The sequence below is a fragment of the Notamacropus eugenii genome, chromosome 4, assembly GCF_028372415.1.
Source record: "Notamacropus eugenii isolate mMacEug1 chromosome 4, mMacEug1.pri_v2, whole genome shotgun sequence".
Classification (NCBI taxonomy): Eukaryota; Metazoa; Chordata; class Mammalia; order Diprotodontia; family Macropodidae; genus Notamacropus; species Notamacropus eugenii.
Window position 1 is genome coordinate 237,581,487 of NC_092875.1, and position 24,792 is coordinate 237,606,278.

General features: G+C 37.1%; 1 protein-coding gene and 1 pseudogene across 3 annotated transcripts in view; both read left to right on the forward strand.

Annotated features, from left to right (window-relative positions):
• Nucleotides 1–24,792, forward strand: part of L3MBTL4 (L3MBTL histone methyl-lysine binding protein 4) — a 511,255-nt gene that overhangs the window by 402,380 nt on the left and 84,083 nt on the right. The gene's annotated exons all lie outside the window — the stretch shown is intronic.
• Nucleotides 20,587–21,004, forward strand: LOC140501071 (small ubiquitin-related modifier 2 pseudogene; annotated as a pseudogene).

A 24,792-nucleotide genomic window follows, 5' to 3' on the forward strand; every position in this document is an offset into this window, starting at 1 on the left:
ATCTCATAATTCTTGGTGTAACCTATGACATGTAGAGCAGTGCGCAACATGCAACAAACACATAGTAAACTCTCAATAAACTTGGTTCAAATGTATGACTTGCCACTAAAATTCTCTTCTTATGCCTCATTATGGTGTGGAGATGATTCTGGGTTCTCTCTCAAAGGCAATGCTCTACAGAGGGCAAGCTCAGCAAAGTGCTGCCAAGGTGGAAGGCATTCAAATATAACTTGATGATGGATTGCTTGTTTGTTATCTGTGGATGGCAGTGCAGAGAGTACCAGGCCTGAAGTCAGGGATACTCCTATTTCTGAGTTAAATTATGGCCTCAGACGCTTATCAGCTGTGTGATCCCGGGCAGGTCACTTCACCCTGTTTGCCTCAGTCTCCTCATCTGTAAAATCATCTGGAGAAGTAAATGGCAAACCACTCCCGTGTCTCTGCCAAGAAAACCCCTATCACAAAGAGTCAGACACAAGTGAACGACCAAACAACAGATTTGTCATGAGTATTAACTCACCTGATTTTAAAGAGGCATGTCTCCAGAAGCATGTCACAGTAACTCAATAAGACCCTCAGGTAGAGAGGGTCTTCTTACATCATTACTTCTTACACCATGATGATGTAATCGTATAATTAAGAATATTACTTAGAATTAGTAAACAGTGGTTAAAGGCTGCCTCTCGATGATGGTCTTAATGCAGCACTCCCTAGAAGCAAGAGCAGGATTAATGAGCTCTTCAGGTCTTTTCCTGAGCTGAGCTTCTTTGTCTAATTGACAGTTCTGCTACAAATATACTCTTCCACGTAAAGATGCTATTCTGTGAGAGTACCACATTACTCTGACCCATAAATCTGCTTAGCAGTTCTCCGCTTGCACCTTTCATGGGACATCTGGCTGTACTTTCACACCATTTGGACACTCACCTTGTTTACTTCATTTCTTATTTCATTGGATTCATCCTCCCTCTCAAGACATTGAGATTGTTTTGCATGACAGCACCTCAGTTTAAAGATTAATCCAATTTCTGGGAAAAACAATAGATTTCACACATATTCTTTCACTCTCTTTAGATGCTCCTTTCCTAATTTTAGAGTTCCTTTCTGTCCCTAGAAGTTCCTGGAAATGCTGTTTGTGATTGTGTATACACAACTCTTTGTGCTTCCTAGGAGTATTCTGTTTTCCTTGTGGGGACCACATCTCCTTTGCTGTATGAGTGCAGAATTGTCCAAGAGCACTGAAGTCTAGATATTTTATAATGGTCTCTATGACTTAAACTGCTAAATTTGATATTTCTTCCACTCCCTTATCCAGGGACTAATGAATGCTGTTCTGTGCTACAGTCCTTTCTTAAGTGTGTCAGTTCCTTGTAACTAGGAATATCAAACTTTTCTTTGTTCTTCTTAAGTCATTTTAGTCATGTCCAACTCTTTATAATCCCATTTTGGGGTTTTTTGGCAGAGATACTAGAGTGGTTTGCCATTTCCTTCTCCAGCTCATTTTTACAGTTGAAGAAACTGAGACAAGCAGGGTTAAGTGATTTGACCAACGTCACACAGCTAGTAAGTGCCTGAAACCAGATTTAAATTCAGAAAGATGAGATTTCCTGATTCCAGGCCTGGTACCCTGTCTGCCCCAAATTTTTAATTAGCTCATGTAAACCAAAATTTTTTTTAATCTGCAAAATAAACATCTTTATAAATTGTTATGATATCCAGTATTCATTTCTTCTCCATTTAATTTTTTATGATAAGTAATTCCTTTCTAATCTAATTTTTCAAGCATAGTTAATTTAACATGGAGATTTAACAGTGTTTAACAGTGAGGCTGCGTTTTCTTTTAGAGCAGAACTAGTTCAGCTGTTTATTTGAAGAGTGACAGACCATTTCTCTAAATGCACATCCCAGGTGTCTCCTGTCAGAGTTGTGCTTTGAAACTTACCTACTGCGACGACTGCATTGTGTTAGTATTGACTGTTCTTTTGGATATTAAAAAATAATTAAGTTCATCTGAGCCTACACATCATGTCCATTTCTTTATACCATGGAAGACTCAGATTTCTAGGTTTACATTATATTCAGAGAAAGTTCTTCACAAATTCCCAGTGGGTAAGAGTGGCAAGTGTCACCTGTATAATGCCCCAAATAGAATGAAGTGAAATGGTTCTTTGTACCCTCAAAATTCTTTGAGACAAAGCAGTAGTCCTTGACTATTTTTCTGTTGGGCTTTTTTTTTGTTGTAATTCATACTCTCACATAATGTGGTTTAAGGTTTCTTAGTACAGTAGAGTCTAAGACCTAGAGTTTTCTCTTCTATCAGACTTTCTCAGTTTCTAACCACTGTCTTTCCTGGAGAATTCTTCATTCTCCAACAACAGCTTAAGGTTTTTATGCATCATTCCACTTGTTCTCTTTTTTTTAGGAAAAAAACAGTTGCTCAGAATTTCTTCTTTATGCTTTAATTTCTCAGAGGCAATATTACTGTCTTAATCAGTTCAAAGTTTGACTTTGCTGCTTCTTTTATAAACTGCAGTAATATAAAGAAGTTTTAAGTTACAGAATTAAGTTAAAGGAAGATTAAACATACTTACAATGTTATATAGATCATTATGCAATAAGTTCTTATATCCAGCGTGGTCAAAGATTAATTCTGGTTATTCAAGAGTTCTGTTTAATTGATAATTGTTCTGTATAGCTTTCATTTGACAACCTATTTTTAAAGAATTATCATATGACAATCTGTGCCCACCACTAAGGCCATACTGTTTGCATCTTTATATACTATCTCATTGTTGATTCCGAAGGCATTTAATTATGAACACTAGTTATTTTTAATGTTATTTTATTGTTAAGTATGGGTAATAAAGATGTATCTAATTGTTAGAATGCCTAGAAAAGCCATATTTTGCTCCAGAATAGCTATAGCAAATTAATCATAGGGTGAAGAGACTTAAAGGAGAGAAATGGAAATTATAATATTAACTCAAATACTAATATGCTGACATGCCATTAACTCAACCCCTTACTTTGATTTGCATTGTATGAATGAAAATACTGGATATCCATAAAGTACTTTATATGTATGAAGATTTTTATAATCTTAATTATGATTTCTTCAATGGAACCCTCTATATTAAGTTGATATTATAAACAACTTTATTAGATTTCATTTTTCCCATGTAAAGATAATTTTATTACAAGTTTAATGATACTCAGCAAATACTAATAATAAAGACAATATGTACTTGAACCTCATATAAAACCGAAAATGTTTCTTATATAAAGGTTGATAAAAAAAGATTATTCTTAATTTTTTCTATTAGAAGTGAAGCAGCTAGAAATATTTTTGGATAAATTAGTTGTTTCCCCCATTTTATAGTATACTTACTATGCCAAAGGAAGGCAATGTGGCATAAGAAATTCCAGATAAAGTTCTGAAATTGAAGTCTAAGGATGTAGATTTAAATTCAGACTTTGCTACTTCCTGAGTGATGTTGAACCAGTGACAACAACCTCTTTAGTCCTCAGCTTCTTCATCTGTAAAGTGGACTAGATAACATCTAAGCTTCTTTTAAGATTGAAATTTATAATCTTAGGTGGTTCAAGCAAAAAGGGCTTTCAATATTAGATCTTTTGTTCTTACTGTATATTGACAAATTTCTACCAATCTGTCATCCCACCATCAAGGTAGTTGACTTCCTGCTTCCCTTCGGCCTTCCTGGGATTGAAATTTAATGTTTTTCAACATCCTGTGCCAATGGAAATGAAAAACAATGGTAACTTCAATTTCTTTTAATTCTCATTTCTCTAGCACTAAATATTTGAACACATATTTTAACAAATTAAATCTGAGTGATTATTAACAATATGTCTTTCATCCTGTGCAAACTGCCTTTTCACACACATCCTCTGATCATTTTGCCTCTAGAGAATGGGTAACCAGTCACTGAAAAATTCATTTTAGTTACTTCTATAAACTGTATGTCAAATTTTTATCAGTTATACTTAACACATACTTAACCTTTCCCATTTGTTCCTTTTCATTTTATTTTGTGAACATTACTTTGTGTTGTATAAATTTTTTTTTTTTTTTTTTACAAACAATACATCAGTTTTGTCTGTGATAACTAATAGGCAAATATCTCATCTTGGATATATGTTACCTCTTTAAATTTTAAAATGATTATTTAAAACGCTTATTTAGAATATGTGGTCTTTGACACAGCTGGAATTTATGGATGCTATATGAGGGGTGGATCTATACTAATCATTTGCTAGCCTACTATCAATTCCCCTTCCCCCCCTAAAAAATTACTGTTATGTTCATTTTTAAGTTTTTGTCGACATCTTTGTTTCTTCGTGATTTTCCACATTATCCCTCCCCATTCCCTTGAAAAGATCCATCTGGTATAACAAGTAGTATTTTTTAAGACAGAAAAAAAGAAAAAAGAAGAGAAATTAGCATAAGTAATTAATACATTGAAAAAGTCTGAAAATATATGCAATGTGCCATAGTGGTGAACCTCCCGATGCCTCAAAGGAATGGCCTGGGAATATCTTCCTCCCTGGTTTCCTTTAAGTGTTTACAAAAATCCCACCTTCTAGAGGAAACCTTCCACCAACTCCTCTTAATTCTAGTGCTTTTAATTGTTTCCTATTTATCCTCTATAGAGCTCACTTTGTACATATTTGTTTGTATGTTTTTTCCCTCTTTAGATTGTAAGTTCCTTGAACACAGATACTGCCTTTTACTTCTTTTTATATCCCTAGTACTTAGCACAGTGCCTGGCACATAGTAAGTGTTTATTAATAAATGTTTATTGATTGATTGATTATCCTGTATATGGGATAGTACTTCATAGGATAGTATATAGGAAATACTTCAACAGTTCTGAGAAAATCTTTTAAGAGGTTTTTTTAAATATTTCTCTTTTGTGTATCTTGGTAAGTTAATGACCAAATAATTGATGCATGTTGTTAAATTGTAAATGGTATTTTTGCCAGATTTTATTGGTGATTATAGAAATATAGATTTTTGGAGAGGCAAGATGGTATAATAGACAAAGCTGGAAATGAAGTTCCAACCCTGCCTCAGGCATTTGCTACCTGGGTGACCATGGGCAATTTGGGTTCAAATCTTGCCTTGTGAACTACTAGCTGTATGACCCTGGTCAAGTAACTCAACCTCTCTGGGCCTCAGTTTCCTCATCTATAAAATGAGAGAGTTGGACTGAATGACTTCTAAGGGTCTTTCCAGCTCTAAATTTGTGATTTTCTTTCTCATTATTTTGCTAAGATCATAAGATCTTAGATTTAAAGCTGGAAGACTCTTTGCCACTCTTCTGGTCCAGCCTCTCTTTTTAGGGGAGAAGAGGAAGGAAATCAGGACCGTTCTCACAAGAAAGAAGTTTATCCTTGTATTCTCTTTGTCTTCCTTCTCCATAGTATATCTCATAAACTTTCACAGATCAATAGTAAGAGCACATACTCTCCCTGACTGTAATGAGAGAAGAGCCTTATAAAACAAATCATAACTGCCATGACTGACTTCTTTGCTCCCAAAAAGACAATAACAGTTTTTAGAACCTGTTGGTGCTGCTCAGTTGTATCTATCTCTCTGTGTCCCCATTTTGGGGTTTTCATGGCAGAAATACTTGAGTGGTTTGCCATTTCCTTTTTCACTTCATTTTACAGATAAGGAAACTGAGGCATACAGAGTCTTAAATGACTTGCCCAGGGTTACACAGCTAGCAAGTGTCAAGCTAGATTTGTCAGGAAGACGAGTCTTCCTAATTCCAAGCCCAGTGCACTATGTCACATTTAAAAACCCCCTGTTTTTATGTCAGTCTTTTAAAACCTGTAGGATGAGAGTTTTGAAGCAGGTTATACAAAGTAGTCTATGTCTATATCATTGCTACAGAGTAACAGGACAGGTATTCATTCTGTCAAAGGAACATAGGCCTAGAGGTGGAAGGGACCTGAAAGCTCATCAAACCCAACCCCCTTCATTTTGTAAACAAGCTTAAGTGGTTTTCTGAGGTCACCCCTAGTTGCTACACTGGGAATGGGGAAGGTCATCTAACATAAAGTTCAGTCCTTTGTGAATGCTCATAACCATCCCTTTAATAATGTGTTTCAGAGGTTTCCAGGAGTAAAAGGCAAAGTCACTAGTCTGTGGTTTATAGCAGCTTCCTCATCCCTGGTGTATAGACTACCTTCTTTTTCCTTGCTTATACATTTAATTTGAGACCTTTGCCCTTCTCCAGTGTTCCTCCATTGTCTTAACTTATAATTGTCCTTTTCAGCCTTATCTTTAATAGGTTTAGGGATCAAATCCATATTTTCTTCATAAAGAGATATGGATGATGTAAGTTTCTCTGTACTTAGAAATAGCCTATATTATGCATAGATTAATTTTTCTTTAATGATTTAGAATAATTTCTTTGTGAATCTTTCTGGTTCTACTTTATGGGGCAGCTGATTTTCATGAGTGGTCTAATTTTTCTTTCTGAGCTTAGATTATTTATGTTATCCATTTCCTGTTTTAAATATGGATATCTTCCATTTTGTAGATAACTATACTTTTTTTCATTTCTGATTAAAAACAATATAAAGAGGTACATGGTCTTCTATTTCCCTACATCCTTTTGTGTTTTTGTAATCTCCCCTTTCTCATTTCTAACTTTGGTCATTGAATTACTTACTTTTGAAAATTAAATTTGATAGTCACCTGTTTTCTTTGTCCTTTATTTTTAAAACAAAAACATTGATTTTGTTAATAATTTTAGTGGTTTTATTTTCTGTATCTTGAAAAAGAGATCCTGGCATTCTTTGACATCTTCCTCCTGTGCTCTCAAAGGTCATTTCAGTATTACATGCTTTTCTAGTAGATTCTACCAAACTGGTAAAGCTTCAGATACAGCTCCATTAACAGACTACATATTTGTTGTCTAAGGACAGAATTAGTGGAGAGACTCATCACCACTCTGGCTTCTGGTTGTTGAATTTTTCAGCCACATCACATCTCTAATTCCATTTTATACGTGGGATATGATCTGTTCAAGTGAAGGGAGGGCTCATCACAATGAAATCACTGATCCTCGAAGGAAATAGCAGAATTTTCCATTTCATTAAAATCTTTCCTAATCTTGATGATTTTTCTTTTCTCCCCCTGTTTCCTTTTGATATAAGGTTTTGTTCCTTTTCTAAGTTCATTCAATGCAGACTCAATTCAGGTAACATATGTCAAATGTTTCCCTTGTTAATAGAACCATTTAGCCCTTTAAATTTGGCTCTGAGTACTGTTTTGACTATTTCCCATAGATTTTGATAAATCAGAATCATCGTAGCTGACACTTACGTAGTGCTTTAAGGTTTAAAAGGTGTTTTATATGCATTTACTCACTTCATATAGAATGATATATCTAATGCTTATAAAGCATTTTGTAAATCAAGTGGATTGTTATAATTAATAATAATATATAATGTGTTATTCTTCACCCTGTCGTATGAATGATGTGTAATTATTGTTATTATTCTGTCTTGTTGCTATTTAATGAATTTCCTTTATAAATTTGATTGTCATATAATTATATCAATTAATGAACAAACATTTACTGAGCACTTACTGTATGCCAGGCATAGTACCAAGCCCCAGAGACACAAAACAAAGTCACAACTAGTTCTTGAAAGTCCTTGAGCATTTACAATATAAAAGAGGGGTTGATGTTGGGGTATGGTGCTAGCATCTACTGGGGATGGGGGGGTGTATACAAGATACAAGGTAAATAGCAAGTAATCTTAGAGCAGATGGAGGAAGAAGAAGACTGGGAAAGGCCTCCTGCAGAAGATGGTGTTTGAACTGAGTCTCAAAGGAAGCCAGAGGTTCTAAGAGGTAGAAGTGAGGAGTGAGCATTTCAGACAGGAGGACGGTGCAAAGACAAGCAAACAGAAGCAGCAGGGTAAAAGGAGCATGCTTGTGTGCAGATCAAGTAGTCAGTGAACATTTATTAGAATCCACTGTCTGCCAGGCACTGTGCCAAGTGATGGAAATTCAAGAAGAGGCAAAAGACAACCCCTGCCCTCAAGGTGCTTAAAAATCTAATGCCAACCATAATGAAAATCTGTTTGTTTTCATTTTGAATTATACCTTTGGGAAAAAGAAACTTCCTTGGCTATCTCTTAATACTTTCTCTTTTTAATTCAGCTTTGTCAGCTACCATCAATGATACTCCCTTTTTTTCTTTAGCTACAGAATTAAAAAAACTTTAGTCTAACAGTTTGGATTTTTATCTTTGTAGATCTTCCTTCATATGATGTTTTTGTGGACAGTGTGATTTTCGAATCCATGTGTTAAGCCTTTTTTAAAAATTAGAATTTATACCATTTGTGATTAAAATAGCAATCATTAGATTTAACTTATCTTCTCCCATTGTTTGTTTAACTGCTTCTTTTTTTTGGTGCCAAATAATAACAGCACACTTTCTTTCTTTCCTTAATAGTCATTAAATTATAATCAGTAATTAGTAAGCAGAAGTGGCCTCCACTATCAGTCACAATCACTACTTTTGCTTAATTGTCTTTTGGGAATTCAGTGTGTGGGGACATGATTTGAGTGTTTGTTTAGAGATAGGTGTATATTAAAATGTTCCCCATGCCTGGAACTCTCTCTCATTTCCGTACCCCTCAATCCCCTCTTTCCTGATTTACTTCAGACCTCAGCTGAAGTTCTGCCTTCTTCCAGAAGCCTTTCCCAATGCCTAATATTATCTTCAATTCATTCTAAGTATATTTTGTTTGTGCATGGTTGTTAGACTGTTGTTTACCCTTACTAGACTGTGACCTACTTAAGACTAGGATCTGTTTTATTATTTGTATGTTTTTTTCACTTTCTTTCTACCCCTAGTGATTGGCACATATTAGATTTGCTAAAATGAAGGGGAAAGTGACAAATGTTGGAAGGAATATGGGAAAACTGGGACACTAATTCACTGTTGGCTGAACTCTGAACTTATCCCACCATTTTGGAGAGCAGTCTGGAATTATGCCAAAAGAGTGATGAAACTGCCTATACCCTTTGACCCAGCAATACCACTACTAGTTCTATTTTCCATTGTGATTAGGGAAAAAGTAAAAGAACCTATATGTTCTAAGATATTTATAGCAGCTTTCTTTGGGGTAGTAAAGAACTTCAAATTGCAGGGATGTCCATCAGTTAGGGAGTGGTCAGACAAGTTGTGGCATATGATTGTGGTGGAATACTACTGTACCATAAGAAATGGTGAGCTCAGTGATCTTAGAAAAACATGGGAGTGCTTTTGATGAGGGCTGGAAGGGCAGTGTGAGACCTCCACAAAGACCATGGTCCCTGGGGCAGGTCTCCTGGACATCACGTACTAAAGCATCGTAAGGTCATGGTAAAGATTTATTATAGTTTTCAGTGGGCAAGAGTTCTTAGGGAACCTGCAACCTTAGAGGGGTACAGAGAAAGTTTACATAGGATATCCTATAGGAAATATGTGCCAAATATGCTAATTAGGTGTTTTGGGGGTTAGTATTAGAGAGTGGCTAAGGGGTGGTCAGTTCTTAAAGGAACATGTACTTTTGGTATCTCCTGCACAGGTATTTTACCCAATGCTATCTGCATCCAGAGAAAGAACTTAGAACTATGTATAGAATGATTTTACATGTGTGTATATATGTATGTATATGATATATGTATATACATCTGTGTGTATGTGTGTGTATATTTGTGTCTAATGGTAGTCATCTCTATGATGGGGTGGGGAGGAGGGCAAGGGAAAAAAAACTGCATGTTGAATTGGATTGAATTGGCTTTCCTTTGAAGAGTCCAGAGAGCAAGTAATGAGGGAGTATTTGGAGAGAGTAGTTTTCATTTGAAAGATGAGATTGGAAGACAGTCTACAGAGGGTTTAGAAGAAAGCAGGAGTCGAAGAAAAAGCATTGATTTGTAGGCAGCTTTCTCAAAGGAGGAAAGATAAGGAATGATAGCTAGTGAGGATGGACAGTTGGCTAAGTCAGGGTTTTTACAAATGAGGGAGAGCTCTGGGTTTGTACAAGCAGCAGGGAAGCAGCCAGTTTACCGAAAGAGACAGAAGGGCATGATGAGAGGGAGCAATCTGTTTGAGAAGACTTAACTTTTATTCCACATTATGTATATTTTTATTGCAACTCTTCAGTTTATTTACTGTCTTTTCTTGGGTGATGTCATAATAGTGTCATTTCTTCTGCTTTTCCTTTCTGAGAAGAATTATGCAGAGTTGGAACCCCTTTTAATCTTTTGCTATACTATATTCCTGAGACCTCCCACATATTAGGGGTGGTCGAGAAGCTTCTTCCCTACAGTGCTATTAATTGGTTATCCATCTATCCCTTCCAGGAGGTTGTAAAGATTATCTCTGACTTCCTCGCTACTACAATAGAAAACTATTTTTAGCATTATATGCTTTCAAGGCATTGGTTTCCTTCATCTCTTAAATGACGGGGTTGGAGTAGTTGACCTCCAAGGTCTGTTCTAAGTCTAAACTACTATGATTCTATTATCCTATGAAATTTAAAATGTCAAATTTTACAAATGCCAACTGACCTATATAACAAATTAATAACTATTTCATAGTCAGCATGAACACAATAAAAATTATAAAGTACTATAAAGACTTGAGGAAAACCCAAGTAGCTATAATGCTAATGCGATGCCCACAGCAGCCACTATGAATATACACACTTTCTTGCAGGGTAAATTCACAAAATATAAACTCTCTTCCTCAAAGAGAAAACCAGAATATTTATTCAGATACTAGAAAGCCAATTCCACCATGGTAACAGAGAAGTTTATACACATTACCAATATAGGAAGCACCAGCATCCCTAAGCCTTCCCTCAGTTAGGAATCCCCACAGACAAGCTCCCTTAGGCAAAATTCCTCCCACTCTCACTCACACTAGCTGCTCTACCTCTCCTCTGCCTCACTCTCTCCCAGCTCAACCTCACTCTCCCTGCTCCACCCATTCAGCAGGCTCCTCCTATCATGGGCTCCATGTGACTCAGGCTGTGGGCTGGGCCAGAGCCCAAAGCATATCACATGAGCCTATTAAGTAGCAAGGAAGATCTTCAAATTCCCTTGCCATTACAGTAGTATAATTTGAAGGGGTATTTGAGAGTAAACGATTTCCATCAATAACCTATATAAGTCCATTGTCCTCCCTAGGTAACTTTGCTCAGTAGCCCTTCCCTTGGTACTTATTGGCATTCTACTTCTCCACATATACAGACACCTGTATATTCTACACAAAATATCTTTAGTAGCAGATACACAGTCATTACATAGACCCAGGAAGGCTATGAATGTAGGGAAGGTGCCCCTGATTATTGAGTTATATGACTTTGTAGAATTCTTATCCTGTATTCTCCTGGCTAGCCAGCAGCTATTACAGGCTGTCATTGGGGTGTTGGCTAAACAATGAGAGAAAACTTTTAAGGAATGCTTGGGAGACTCATCAAAATCTCCATTAATATTTTTAAAAGACGCAATGGAGAGAGTATTCTAATCAAGTCAATGGACATCATGAACCTATATGCATTAGAACGTTGGAAGCAGAGAATGGTTTTAGAAAATGAAAACTGGAGTGTTCTTAGCGGAGTAAATGCACAAATTAATTGGCTAGTTAGACATTCACTCTAGGCACTGTTAATTTGTTTAAAATGACCAGCAAAAATTTAGGTTTAAGCAGATCAAAGGACTGGGAGATGGGGATGTGTGCTGTTTGAATTTGAATTGTGTTAGAAAAACATAGCTAATCAGATAATCTTTTCTTCTTAAATATAGGCTTCCATGGAGGTAGGTATCATCTTTTTATCACATTTAATTTCTTCAAAGTCTCATACAATCCCTTAAATATCATAGAATCTTGATAAATATTGATTGAATAAATAATGAATGACCAGTGATCTTTATGTAAAATATTTCTTTGGCAAATTTGCCTGGCTCAAGCAGATTAATTATGGGTTTGTTAATCTAGAACCTAAACAGAATTTACAGATCATCTAATTCAGTCCCCTCATTTTTTAAAATTAGGAAACTGAGACCTAGCGTTTAGGTTAAATGCCTCACCTAATGTCGCATAGGCTATAAATGAAAGGGTTGCAATTCAGACCTTAATGCTTTGGCTGCAGATCTTTCCATTGTACCATGTCCCCTCCCTAGAGCGACTGGTAAAGAAAAAAGAGTCCTGAACGATTATTGTGAAAGACTCATTTCAGCAAGGATACAAACTGAGCTCCAGTTCTACCAGCATCATCTTGAAAACTGTGAATTACTAAATAATTGAAGAAAAATCTAGAAGTGTGGTTACCCCTTGCAATATAGAAGAAAACCGTGGCTTGCAGTGAGAAGAGAAACAGTGATAAAGAAATAGTCCAGATGAAGAGAAGGTATTTCTTGGAAGAGAGAATATTAGAATTTATTTTTAAACATCCTCTGTGATTATTTAGCTAAATGTGGTAGGCGTACTAAGCTTTATTTTCAAGTGCGTGACCTTTTCATAATCACAAACTATATTCCTGAATGTGTAGTTGTGCTAATTAACCATTCCGTCTTATAAAAGCTCGACTCCCAAATGGAATGTGAGATTTTTTTTTTAACTACCCATTGATTTGAGTGACTGGAATAGTAATAATCATTATAATAATAGCAGAAGTTTATATAATTTCAAGTTTGCAAAGCACTTACAGAGGTGATCTCATTTGGACTTTGAACATGGTAAGCCATTAATACAGATGCTTGTTGAATTGAATTTAGCCTCCCCATAACCCTGGAAGGTGGATAGTGGAGTGATTATTATCCTCCTTTTACAGACAAGGAAACTGAGGCCCAGATACTTACTAGCTTAATGACCCTAGGAAAGTCACTTAACTGCCTGGGCCCTCCATTCCTCATCTGTAAAATGAGGGAATGACATGGAGCGAGCATTTATTAAGTACCTACCTTGTGCCAGAGGTTGTGTCTTGTTTGAGGGCTTTGGATTAGATGGCTTCTGAGGACTTTTCTAACTCAGTATCTATGACTATAATACAGCGTGGTTAAGATGCAAATCCAGCTCTCTCTTACTGAAAGTCCAATATCGTATCTGTCTTTGACCTGTTCAACACTAGAAAAAGAAACCGCTTTAAGCTGTTAGAGATACTTTTCTTAAGTTAGAGTCTTTTTGAAGTCTTTTAGTTCTTAACTAAGATATGATAAATACATCCAAGTTCATTGTTTTGTTTCCTTTTTTGCTTTTCAAATAACTTTGCCTGGCATGGTTATTTGTTATTAGCCTACGGGCTAGTCTGGGTGTGATTGCATCCATACTCCTGTAGTGAATGGCAGCTTTCATGACCATCTCTAGTATTCATTAGAGTGGAAAAGTGGGCAATTTTTATGATTGAATCTCTGTGGTCTTTAGAGACCATGATTTAGCATGATAATATCATCTTGGAATATGTTAGGAAATTACAGTGACAGATTCATTTAGTATTTGCTCCTGAAGAGCCATTTACATGAATATAAATGTTGTGTTTGAAATATAAAAATGGTGAAGTGATTTAAATTCCTCAGCCATTTTTCATAAGATTGTGGTATAAGATACCAAATTTCTCTTTTAGGAGATTCCTGTGAAATCCCTTAGTTCGCTACCCCTATACTTTAAAAATAAGCAGATATGGCTCCTCTTTCTCCTCCTCCTCCTTCTCCTCCTCCTTCTTCTCCTCCTTCTTCTCCTCCTTCTTCTCCTTCTTCTCCTCCTTCTTCTCTTCCTTCTTCTCTTCCTTCTTCTCTTCCTCCTTCTCTTCCTCCTTCTTCTTCTCCTCCTCTTCCTTCTCTTCCTCTTCCTCTTTTTCTTCCTCTTCCCCCTCCTCCTCCTTCTTTTGAACCCAAACTTACAAACTCAATCAGTACGGGGTATTCATTCATATTAGGACAAGAATCTTTTACCGTTATAAAAGATCCCGACAAAAACTGGGGAAGGCACAGGCACTCCGGATAGAAAGGTAAAACATCTCTAAGCGTACAGTGTGAAGATAACATTTTAGTGAATAAGTGAACTAACTAGCTGTCAGTGGTGTACTTTGAATATTGCCAGAATTATCCTAATAATCTTGATAGGTTTTCATAATGAGATTGAGACTTCAGTTTTTAAAGTCTCAGTCTCTTTAAAAAACTATAGTAATTATGCATATAAAGGCACTTTACAGTAAAATGAACAAATTTGGGTAGAGAAGCAACTAAAAAATTAAGAGGAGAAAATCTGCTTCATTCCTCTTTAGCTTTTCCTGAGTCCCTGTATTTGAACAACAGATACTGTTCTAAGCTCTTTCCACTAGACTGCAGATTCCAGATCATACACCAGGACCTCTTTTGTATCCTTCACAGTACCATGCCTATTACTCGACAGATACCAAGCTCTTAACAAATGTTTGTTCTATATAATAAATTCATTTTAGTTAATTTTATTTCTCTATTCTTTGGAAAGTTATGCAAAAGCTGCATTCTTGGAAAGAATTTAGCCTAGCTCTTCCCTTCTTGCTCCATAAAATCTTCTATATTCTAATAAAAAAGAAAAAGGAAAGTAGAGCTCAAAATTTCAGTTCCATGTGTTTGGGCTGGTTTTCTTTCCTGCCAAAAGCAAAGCTTCCTTTTACCTTTCCTTCGCTTCACCACTCATGATCTCTGTAGTCATTGGATGAGCTGCAGGAAGGGGTCTGTCTTTGTTCTCTTTCTGAATTTTCCCAGCATGGATTGCATTTTCTGAGTCTTGTGAGAGCAACAAATCCCCTTCTGTTTGCTACCACAGCTACTTAGAATTGTAAATTATTGATGTAAATCTTTAGTATACAACCACAACTGCATTAAGTGTCAGAGAAGGCAAATCAGTAAAAATGGAAAAAGCTAGCTTTTATTTATTTATTTTAAATTTTTATTGATGTCGTCTTCTTACTCTAGAGCTATTTCATGATCTACCCCTTCTATCCCATCCTCAATAAAATTCTTCTTTGTAACAAAGAAAAATAATTAAGCACAATAACGTGACCTCAGTGACCACACTTTTCAGTTGTTTTTTTAGTTGTGTCAAACTCTTCGTGACCCCATCTGGAGTTTTCTTGGCAAAGATATTGGAGTGACTTGCCATCTCCTTCTGCAGCTCATTTTTACACGTGAGAAACTGAGGCAAACAGGACCAAGTCGTTTTTCTGAGGTCACACAGCTAGTAAGTGTCTGAGACCAGATTTGAGCTCATGAGGCAGGGCCTTCCTGATTCCAAGCTCTATCTACTGCACTAACTACTTACTATTTGCACTGGTCACACTGTAGTTAGAGGATATTGACAGTCTTCATAATTTTGTAATCTCCCACCTCTCTACTTAAGGTGGGAACTCTTAACCTTTTTTTTTTAAGTCATGGACCTCTTTGTCAATGTGAAACCTATAAGACCCCTTCTCAGGAAACTGTTTTTAAACACAGAAAATACGTAGAACTGCAAAGAAAGCCAATTATATTAAAATGAAATTATCAAAAGATTTTTTAAAACAATTTCACACTCAAGTCCAAGTTAAGACCTTTGACCTAAGGAAAGAGAATATTACTTATTATTAATTTTTGAAGATAATCCTGCATTGGTCATTGCAATTAATCTTACAGGAATGAATTTTCCTTTAGTGTTGTTTTCATTTACATTACTGTAGCCATTTTGATCCTATTTTCCTGTTTCTGCTTATTTCACTGAGTATCACATCATCTGTCTTCTTGGATTTCTTTGAATTTCTTATATTTGTCATTTTTTATTACACAGTTATGTTTGATTACATTCATATACCACAGTTTGTTCAGCCATCCCTCAATCAGTGCAAGCCTATGCTTTCTTAACAATATAAACCTTATTTCTATTGAAACAATTTGTTTCTATATCACTTTTATTGCCAAATTATTTCTTTCCCCCTTTATACATCTACAGACTCTCACAATAAAGTTGAAAGAGAGAGAACAAGAGAGACTTTGGTTAAATTCATCCAGCATATTAACGAGGTTGAATATATGCACAATATTCCGTGCTCATACCTCTACAGCTCTGCAAAGAAGGAATGGAAGGAGGTGTATTTTCTCAGCTCTTCTCCAGGGCGAGGCTTGGTCATTATAGTTACACAGCATTCACTTTTTTTCTTTTCTTTCTTCTTTCCCTTTTTTTTAACCTTTCTTCCTTTAATTTCTTCTTTTCTCCTTTTCCTTTCTCTTTCTGCTTTCTTTCTCTCATTCTCCATCCTTTTGCATTTCTGTTCACATTGTTTCAGTAATTTTATATTGTTTTCCTCCTCCTGCTTACTTCACCCTATTTCAGTTAATACACTTCCCGTAGTTCACTTAGTTCTTCAGTCATCATTTCTTTTGACACCATGATATTGTCACGTTCATCTACCATCATTTTTTTAGTCTTTCTATATTCAGTGAGCATTTATTTTGTTTCTAATTCTTTACTACCACAAAAATGCTGTCATTATTATTTTGGTATTTGGGAATGTCTGTCTTTGATCTCCTTAGGGTATATTCCAGTCAGTGGGATATTTGGCTCAAAGTATATGGATATTTTAATCATTTTTAGCATAATTCCAAATGGATATCCAAACTGCTGGAACCAATTGATAGCTCCATCAACAGTTTATTAATGTGCCTGCCTTGCCAAAATTAATTATTTATTTTGTCATATTTTGTCATCATTGCCAATTTGTTCAAGCCTCCACTTTCTAAGGAAACATTTTTTGGTAAGAAACTATAGGAAAGTGGAGAGTATACAGTAGGTATAAATTCGTGATGACTGATAAAGAAAAAAATAAACTTTGGACAGTGGCACATGGATATAATTCCATTGTATTGGGGCTGTGAATGACTCTTTTAATATGCACCACCATATTGCAGCAACTTGTCGCTAGAACATGTTTGTCTTTAGTTGTGTTATCCATTTCTGTAGCTCAATATATTTCTTAGGGCACATGTTTCTTTCTTTTTTTTATTTTTAATTTATTTATTTAACTTTTAACACTCATTTTCACAAAATTTTGGGTTCCAAATTTTCTCCCCTTTTGTCCCCTCCCCCCACCCCAAAACACCGAGCATTCTAATTGCCCCTATCACCAATCTGCCCTCTCTTCTGTCATCCCTCTCTGCCCTTGTCTCCATCTTCTCTTTTGTCCTGTAGGGCCAAATAACTTTCCGTACCCCTTTACCTGTATTTCTTATTTCCTAGTGGCAAAAACAGTACTCGACAGTTGTTCCTAAAACTTTGAGTTCCTACTTTTCTTCCTCCCTCCCTCCCCACCCCTTCCCTTTGGAAGGCAAGCAATTCAACATAGGCCAAATCTGTGTAGTTTTGCAAATGACTTCCACAATAGTCGTGTTGTATAAGACTAACTATATTTCCCACCATCCTATCCTGTCCCCCATTACTTCTATTCTCTCTTTTGATCCTGTCCCTCCCCATGCCCTCCCTTCCATCATCCCCCCCACCCTGCTTATCCCCTTATCCCCCACTTTCCTGTATTATAAGATAGGTTTTCATACCAAAATGAGTGTTCATTTTATTCCTTCCTTTAGTGGAATTTGATGAGAGTAAACTTCATGTTTTTCTCTCACCTCCCCTCTTTATCCCTCCACTAATAAGTCTTTTGCTTGCCTCTTTTATGAGAGATTATTTGCCCCATTCCATTTCTCGCTTTCTCCTCCCAATATATTTCTCTCTCACCCCTTAATTTCATTTTTTTAAGATATGATCCCATCCTCTTCATTTCACTCTGTGCACTCTGTCTCTATGTGTGTGTGCATGTGTGTGTGTGTAATCCCACCCAGTACCCAGATACTGAATTGTCTTTCCATGTAAAAATGTAAACAGTTCAACTTTTGTAAGTCCCTTATGACTTCTCTTTGCTGTTTACCTTTTCATGCTTCTCTTCATTCTTGTGTTTGGAAGTCAAATTTTCTTTTCAGCTCTGGTCTTTTCATCAAGAATGCTTGAAAGTCCTCTATTTCATTGAAAGACCAATTTTTCCCCTGAAGTATTATCCTCAGTTTTGCTGGGTAGGTGATTCTTGGTTTTAGTCCTAGTTCCTTTGACTTCTGGAATATCCTATTCCATGCCCTTCGATCCCTTAGTGTAGAAGCTGCTAGATCTTGTGTTATCCTGATTGTATTCCCACAATACTTGAATTGTTTCTTTCTAGCTGCTTGCAATATTTTCTCCTTGACCAGGAAACTCTGGAATTTGGCCACAGTGTTCCTAGGAGTTTCTCTTTTTGGATCTCTTTCAGGCGGTGTTCTGTGGATTCCTTGAATACTTATTTTGCTCTCTGGTTCTAGAATCTCAGGGCAGTTTTCCTTGATAATTTCATGAAAGATGATGTCTAGGCTTTTTTTTTTTGATCATGGCTTTCAGGTAGGCCCATAATTTTTAAATTGTCTCTCCTGGATCTGGTTTCCAGGTCAATTGTTTTTCCAGTGAGATAGTTCACATGATCTTCCATTTTTTCATTCTTTTGGTTTTGTTTTGTGATTTCTTGGTTTCTCATAAAGTCATTAGCCTTCATCTGTTCCATTCTAATTTTGAAAGAACTATTTTCTTCAGTGAGCTTTTGAATCTCCTTTTCCATTTGGCTAATTCTGCTTTTGAAAGCATTCTTCTCCCCATTGGCTTTTTGAACCTCTTTTGCCAGTTGAGTTAGCCTATTTTTCAAGGTGTTATTTTCTTCAGCATTTTTTTGGGTCTCCTTTAGCAGGGTGTTGACCTGCTTTTCATGGTTTACTTGCATCTCTCTCATTTCTGTTTCCAGTTTTTCCTCCACCTCTCTAACTTGATTTTCAAAATCCTTTTTGACCTCTTCCATGGCCTGAGCCCATTAAGTGGGCTGGGATACAGAAGCCTTGACTTCTGTGTCTTTCCCTGATGGTAAGCATTGTTCTTCCTCATCAGAAAGGAAGGGAGGAAATACCTGTTCACCAAGAAATTAACCTTCTATAGTCTTATTTTTTTTTCCCTTTTCTGGGCATTTTCCCAGCCAGTGACTTAACTTCTGAATATTCTCTTCACACCCACTTTGCCTCCGGATCCGCCCAGCCAGCACTTGGGGTCTGAGATTCAAATGCTGCTTCCCAGCCTCAGGGCGCACATGTTTCTTAAGGAGAATGGTTCTGTCTTTGTAACTTGACAGCCCTTTATTTCCCAATTTTTGTTTTTTTTTATTCTGGCCTGTACTTTACACCTTCTTACCAGCATGAACAGTTTGTCTTATTTCCTTGTGTTTTAAAATCACCTCTAGGTTTTAAAATAGGTCATTTCTATAGTTGGCATTGACTCAGCAGAGAAGAAGAGGGGGTAGGGGAGAAGAGAACTGAAGAATTTAGAAGAACAATCAGAGCTTATAATTCTTGATTGGTGTGTTTTATTGATAGATCAAAATATTTTCAGGGTCTCTTCCCTAGAGGTCTCTTCCCTGCAGGTGTATAATGTTGATGAATGTCCTCATAAAAATATTTAGATAATATACTGATATCAACCTGTATTTCAACAAGAAAGTGATGAGCTTTATTTCAAAAGGAAAGCTTTGACTTGCATAGTGTCTTTAATGTCATTAGGAAAGATGAAGGGACTTGAGGGTAGTAATAGATACTAGGGAGGGCATGATGGAGAACCAGGGTGTGAGAAATGAAGGCCTTGATGTGTAGATAGAAGTGAAAATAGTTGGAAAAGACCAAAACAACAAAATGGGAGAGAAGCAAGTGGTAGCTAAAAGTGATGGAAGATTTACAAAAGGACCAAGAAATAAGTAACTGTATAAAGACATCAGGGACAAGGAAACCCTAGTACAAAAGAGAATATAGGTACAGAGAGAGGGAGGAGAAGGCAAGGGAAAAGCTCATATGAGCTGTTAAGAGGAAGTGGGGAGGAAAGATGCTAGAAAAGAATAAGCAATATATTCAGGCAAATTATTTCTTTGAAGTGTGTTTCCTATACATGGTCAACTTTCTAATTATTTATACACAATACAATTGCACTTATCTGATGTGCCAGCAAGCATTTGTTAAGCACCTACTATGTGGTGGGTACTGTGCTAAGTGCTTAGAGATACAAAGAAAAGTAAAAACAATCCCTGTCCGAGTACCTCCACCGCTGCCTCCTCCTCCTCTTCTTCCTCCTCCTCTTCTTCCTCCTCCTCTTCTTCCTCCTCCTCTTCTTCCTCCTCCACCTCCTCCTCCTTTCTTCTCCTCCTCCTCTTCCTCACCATCACCACCATCCTCTTCCTCCTCCTCCTTGTCCTCCTCCTCCTCCTTGTCCTCCTTCTCCTCCTCCTCCACCTCCTCCTCTTTCTTCTCCTCCTCCTCTTTCTTCTCCTCCTCCTCTTCCTCACCATCACCACCATCCTCCTCCTCCTCCTCCTCCTGCTCCTGCCGCTGCTTCCCCCCCCCCCCCCCCCCCCCCCCCGTTCCCTTGGAGCGGACCATCCTGGTGCCTCTTTTGTGAAGTGGCAGCTGAGGAGACCCCCGGACTCGCCATGGCCAACTAGAAGCCGAAGGAAGGAGTCAAGACTAAAAACAACGACCACATTAATTTGAAGGTGGCAGGGCAAGATGGTATGGTGGTGCAATTTAAGATTAAGAGGCACACACCACTTAGTAAACTAATGAAAGCCTATTGTGAACGACAGGGTTTGTCAGTGAGGCAGATCAGATTCCGATTTGATGGGCAACCAATCAATGAAACAGACACACCTGCACAGTTGGAAATGGAGGATGAAGATACAATTGATGTATTCCAGCAGCAGACAGGAGGCGCTTACTAAAAAGAAAATCTACAACTGTACTCCAGAACTGTGCTCCCAAGGAAGACAATACATTCACAGTTAGAAAACCAAGATTTGGTTCATCCACATCCTGACTACTGCAGTATAGTTTTCTCTCTTCTTTGATTCCCTTCCCCCATTCCTTTATTGTACATAAAGTACCTGGTGTATGTGCACAGGCATGATGTGTATTTTTTTTTTTAACTAAATGGCCAATGGTATGTTTTGATCAACATCAAATGGAGATGGGGAAGGGAAAAAACAAACTGGTTCTGTGAAAATATCCCTTTTCTCCATTAGTGGCATGCTCATTCAACTTTTATCTTTATATTCCAGTAAGTTATTTTGCTCTCACTGTTTAACAAAAAAAAAAAAACCTACAAAAAAATCCTTGCATACCTTGTTTGACTGGATAATTTCAATGTTTTTCTTTTATCATTGTAAAACCAAGGATGATTTTATAACTTTTTTGTACGTAGCTGTTACATGTAGGGCAATCTCTGTCTCTCAGTAGGGATAAATTACTGTAAAGGAATTGATCCTAGATAGTTTTCCCTTTAAGTCAAACATCTTGTTGTTTAAATAAACTTCTTGTTTAAAATAAAAAAAAAAAAACAGCAACAACAGTCCCTGTCCTCAGAGAGCTTACAATTTAAAGAGGGAGGCAACATGCAAACAACTATATACAAACAAAATATATACAAGAAAAATTGGAGATACTCAGAAAAAGGCACTCCATTAATGGGGGACAGGAAAGACTCCTTGTAGAAGGTGCGATTTTAGCTGAGACTTGAAGCCAAGAGGTGGGCATAAAGAATGAGAAAATTTCAGGCTTGGAGGACAAACATACCTGGAGAGGTGTGGAGGGGAACAAAGGTATAAGGGGAGTAGAAAGTCCAAGTGTGAGGTGATGAAGATAGAAGTATCAGAGGTGGTGAGGGCGTTATTCTTCTTAACTAGAGGGGTTGAAAAGGTAGATTTGGCAACAGACTGGACTGGAAAGAAGGGGTGAGAGGAAAGAATCAAGGATGATATCTAGATTGCAAACCTAGGTGATTGGGAAGGTGATGATACCCGGTAACACCAAAGTGGGATTTTTTGTTATTTTGTTTTTGGAGTTCAGTTCAGTTTCCCAGGCTCAGGCTAAATTGTGAGCATCTGAAGGCTCAATCTCTTTAGAACCCTGATAGTTCACAGCTGTGCTGAGTCATGTAGGTTTCGTCCCTACTGAATGAGCCGATCAGGAGCCGAGGCTTTGTTATACATACTCTGAGTTGGTGTTTTGCTTTGGGGGCTCACTTATGAGAAGGATCTTGTGATTCCCTGGTGTCCACATGTCCAGACTCCCTGGGTGTTCAGATGTAAATGCTCTCTCAGTTCAGGGATGCATGCAAAGTGTATAGCATTATTGCTTTGATTCAGGCAGTAGAGCCTTGTCTGTTGGTCTTTATTTCTCGACTTATATTTTCTCTGAAGTTCAGGTGCTGACTTTCCCCCTGAACTAGTGAATGTAATTTAAAAAGATTGTTGACCCCTTAAATAGCTGTCTTGCCTAGTAAAGCAAATCTAAGAACCTGTGCTAGCAGCCATCCTGGGTATGCCAATATGCTGTTACATACCCTCTACAATAATAAAGAAATTTGGAAGGAAGGGGAGGCTTTGGGGAAAGAATTAGTTCAGTTTGGGACATACTGAGTTTTGGATGTCTGCAGAATATCTGGTTCAAGATGTCCAATAAGCAATTAGAAATGTGAGGAATAATATGTGTTATACTGCCTGCCTCAGTGCTCTCAGAATAGTATGAGAGAATTGAAATCATAAGAGGTTAAAGTTGGAAAGGACCTCTGACACCAGTCTGGCTCTCATTATTTTACATTTGGGCAAACGAGTCCAAAGAAGTTACCCAGGGTCACACACCTAATTAGTGGCAAATCCCAAGCCAAAACTCTGTTCTTCCAGCTTTCAGTCCCTTTTTCTTCCCACTTGCACCGATTCTCAGAGGTACCACTTTTCTGTGCATGTGTCAAAGTTTGGGTGGGTGGATGACATAATGTTGTTAGGCACATTGGAAGAGTGAAGTGATCCTGAGAAGATAACTTGTGGCAGATTTTAATATTTTAAGCATTTTGATTTGCTACTGCCTACACACCTGCTTCTATTTGTCTTTAATGAATTGAATTTCATAGGTACTCTCCAGATCAAAATGGACCCTCTTTATACTTGTATCATTCAATAGCATTTAAGATTTTACTTAAGGCTACAGCTGACCTGTCATTTCAGAAAGTCACAAATCATCCATTGACATTGCATTTTACAAAGGAAAAGGAGTTTGTCCTTAAAGATTTTGCTTAGGAGCCTAGTATTTAAAATTGAGGAAGCAGAAAGAGGTCCAGGTTTGTCATCAGAGGCTCTGAGTTGAAATTCTGACTCTGCTTTTTACTATATCTCTGTGACTCTGAACAAGTCATAATTTCTTACTCTCATTTTCCTTATCTATAAAGCATAAGAATAAAAAAAAAGAATACTGCTGTGGTCCCATCCATTTCTGCATCTAAGATTTTGTAATCCTATAGTGACAATGTTATTTCAAACAATTTGTGTCCTGCAGCAAACAAGGAACCCTTTCCTTGGTCCCAGTAACACCAGCCTTTTTTTTTCCTACATCAGTACCTCTCTGTCTGTCAAATATGATAGTTCACTGTGTGTTTTTACATGTAGACACTTACAATCAAAAGATTAATACATTGATTGGGAGTGAGAATACGTGGCATGCAGTCCGAGATCAGCCACCAAATATCTCTCTTTGACAATGGGCAAATTACTTGACCATCCCAACTATAAATATCCACCTTTGTAAAAGGAGAAAGTTGATCTAGATGACCTAAAAAGTGCTTTCCAGTTCCAAGTTCTGTGTTTTTTATGGCTACTTATACCCAAGGCTGTTCCTAGACTTAGTGCTTCTTACTTGATTGTTGACAAATTATAAATCAATAAATAAGTACTTGTTGCCCTTGACTTTCCTAATTTTCCTCAGTGATGAGTATTCTCTCCCTATTTAAATTACCTTGTATTTACTTGTATGTATACCATCAAATACCATGCAAGTTCCTTGAGGATGGATGATTTACTATTTTTTTCTTTATGTTTCTAGAGCCTTGCTATCATGTCTGGAATGTAATATATACTTACTAAATGTTCAAATTAAATCATAACGAAGTAAATTGATATGGAATGAATGAATTTTATTGTTTAGTCTTTTTCAGTCATGTCCAACTCATTATAACCCCATTTGGGTTTGCAGAGATACTGGAGTGGTTTGCCATTTCCTTCTTCAGCTCATTTTACAGATGAGGAAACTGAGGCAAACAGAACTAAGTGACTTGACCAGGGTCACATAACTAATAAGTGTCTGAGGTCCGATTTCAACTCAGGAAGATGAGCCTTCCTGACTCGGGGCCCAGTGCTCTATCCACTGTGCCACCTAGCTTCCTGAACAAGTTTACCTAGAATCAAAATGTAAGAAATATTTGTTTTCTTAGCATAACAGAAATTCACAAATTTAACCTGGTCCTATAATTGACTGTAACTTAACATTATCTAACTTGACCCTCCTTTGCCTGACCTCTCTATGGCTGCATTATTTTCATCATGGAAAGTAGAATAGTTCTTAAGGCAAGGTGAGAATTTTACTTAGACACTCATTTTTTTTTTCAGGAAAACTCCCTTCATTGTGCCCGACCATAATGATTTATCCTTTTGCCTCCATGATTACGCACTGGTATATTCCTTCGTTCCAAAGAAATCCTTTATTTCTGTTGAAACACTGGCTTAGAAGGATCTGTTCACCTTCTTTCTCCAGTCACTGCATTTCTGCATAGTCTTACCTAACGTTATCCAGGCCCCAGTTCTCAACCCTAC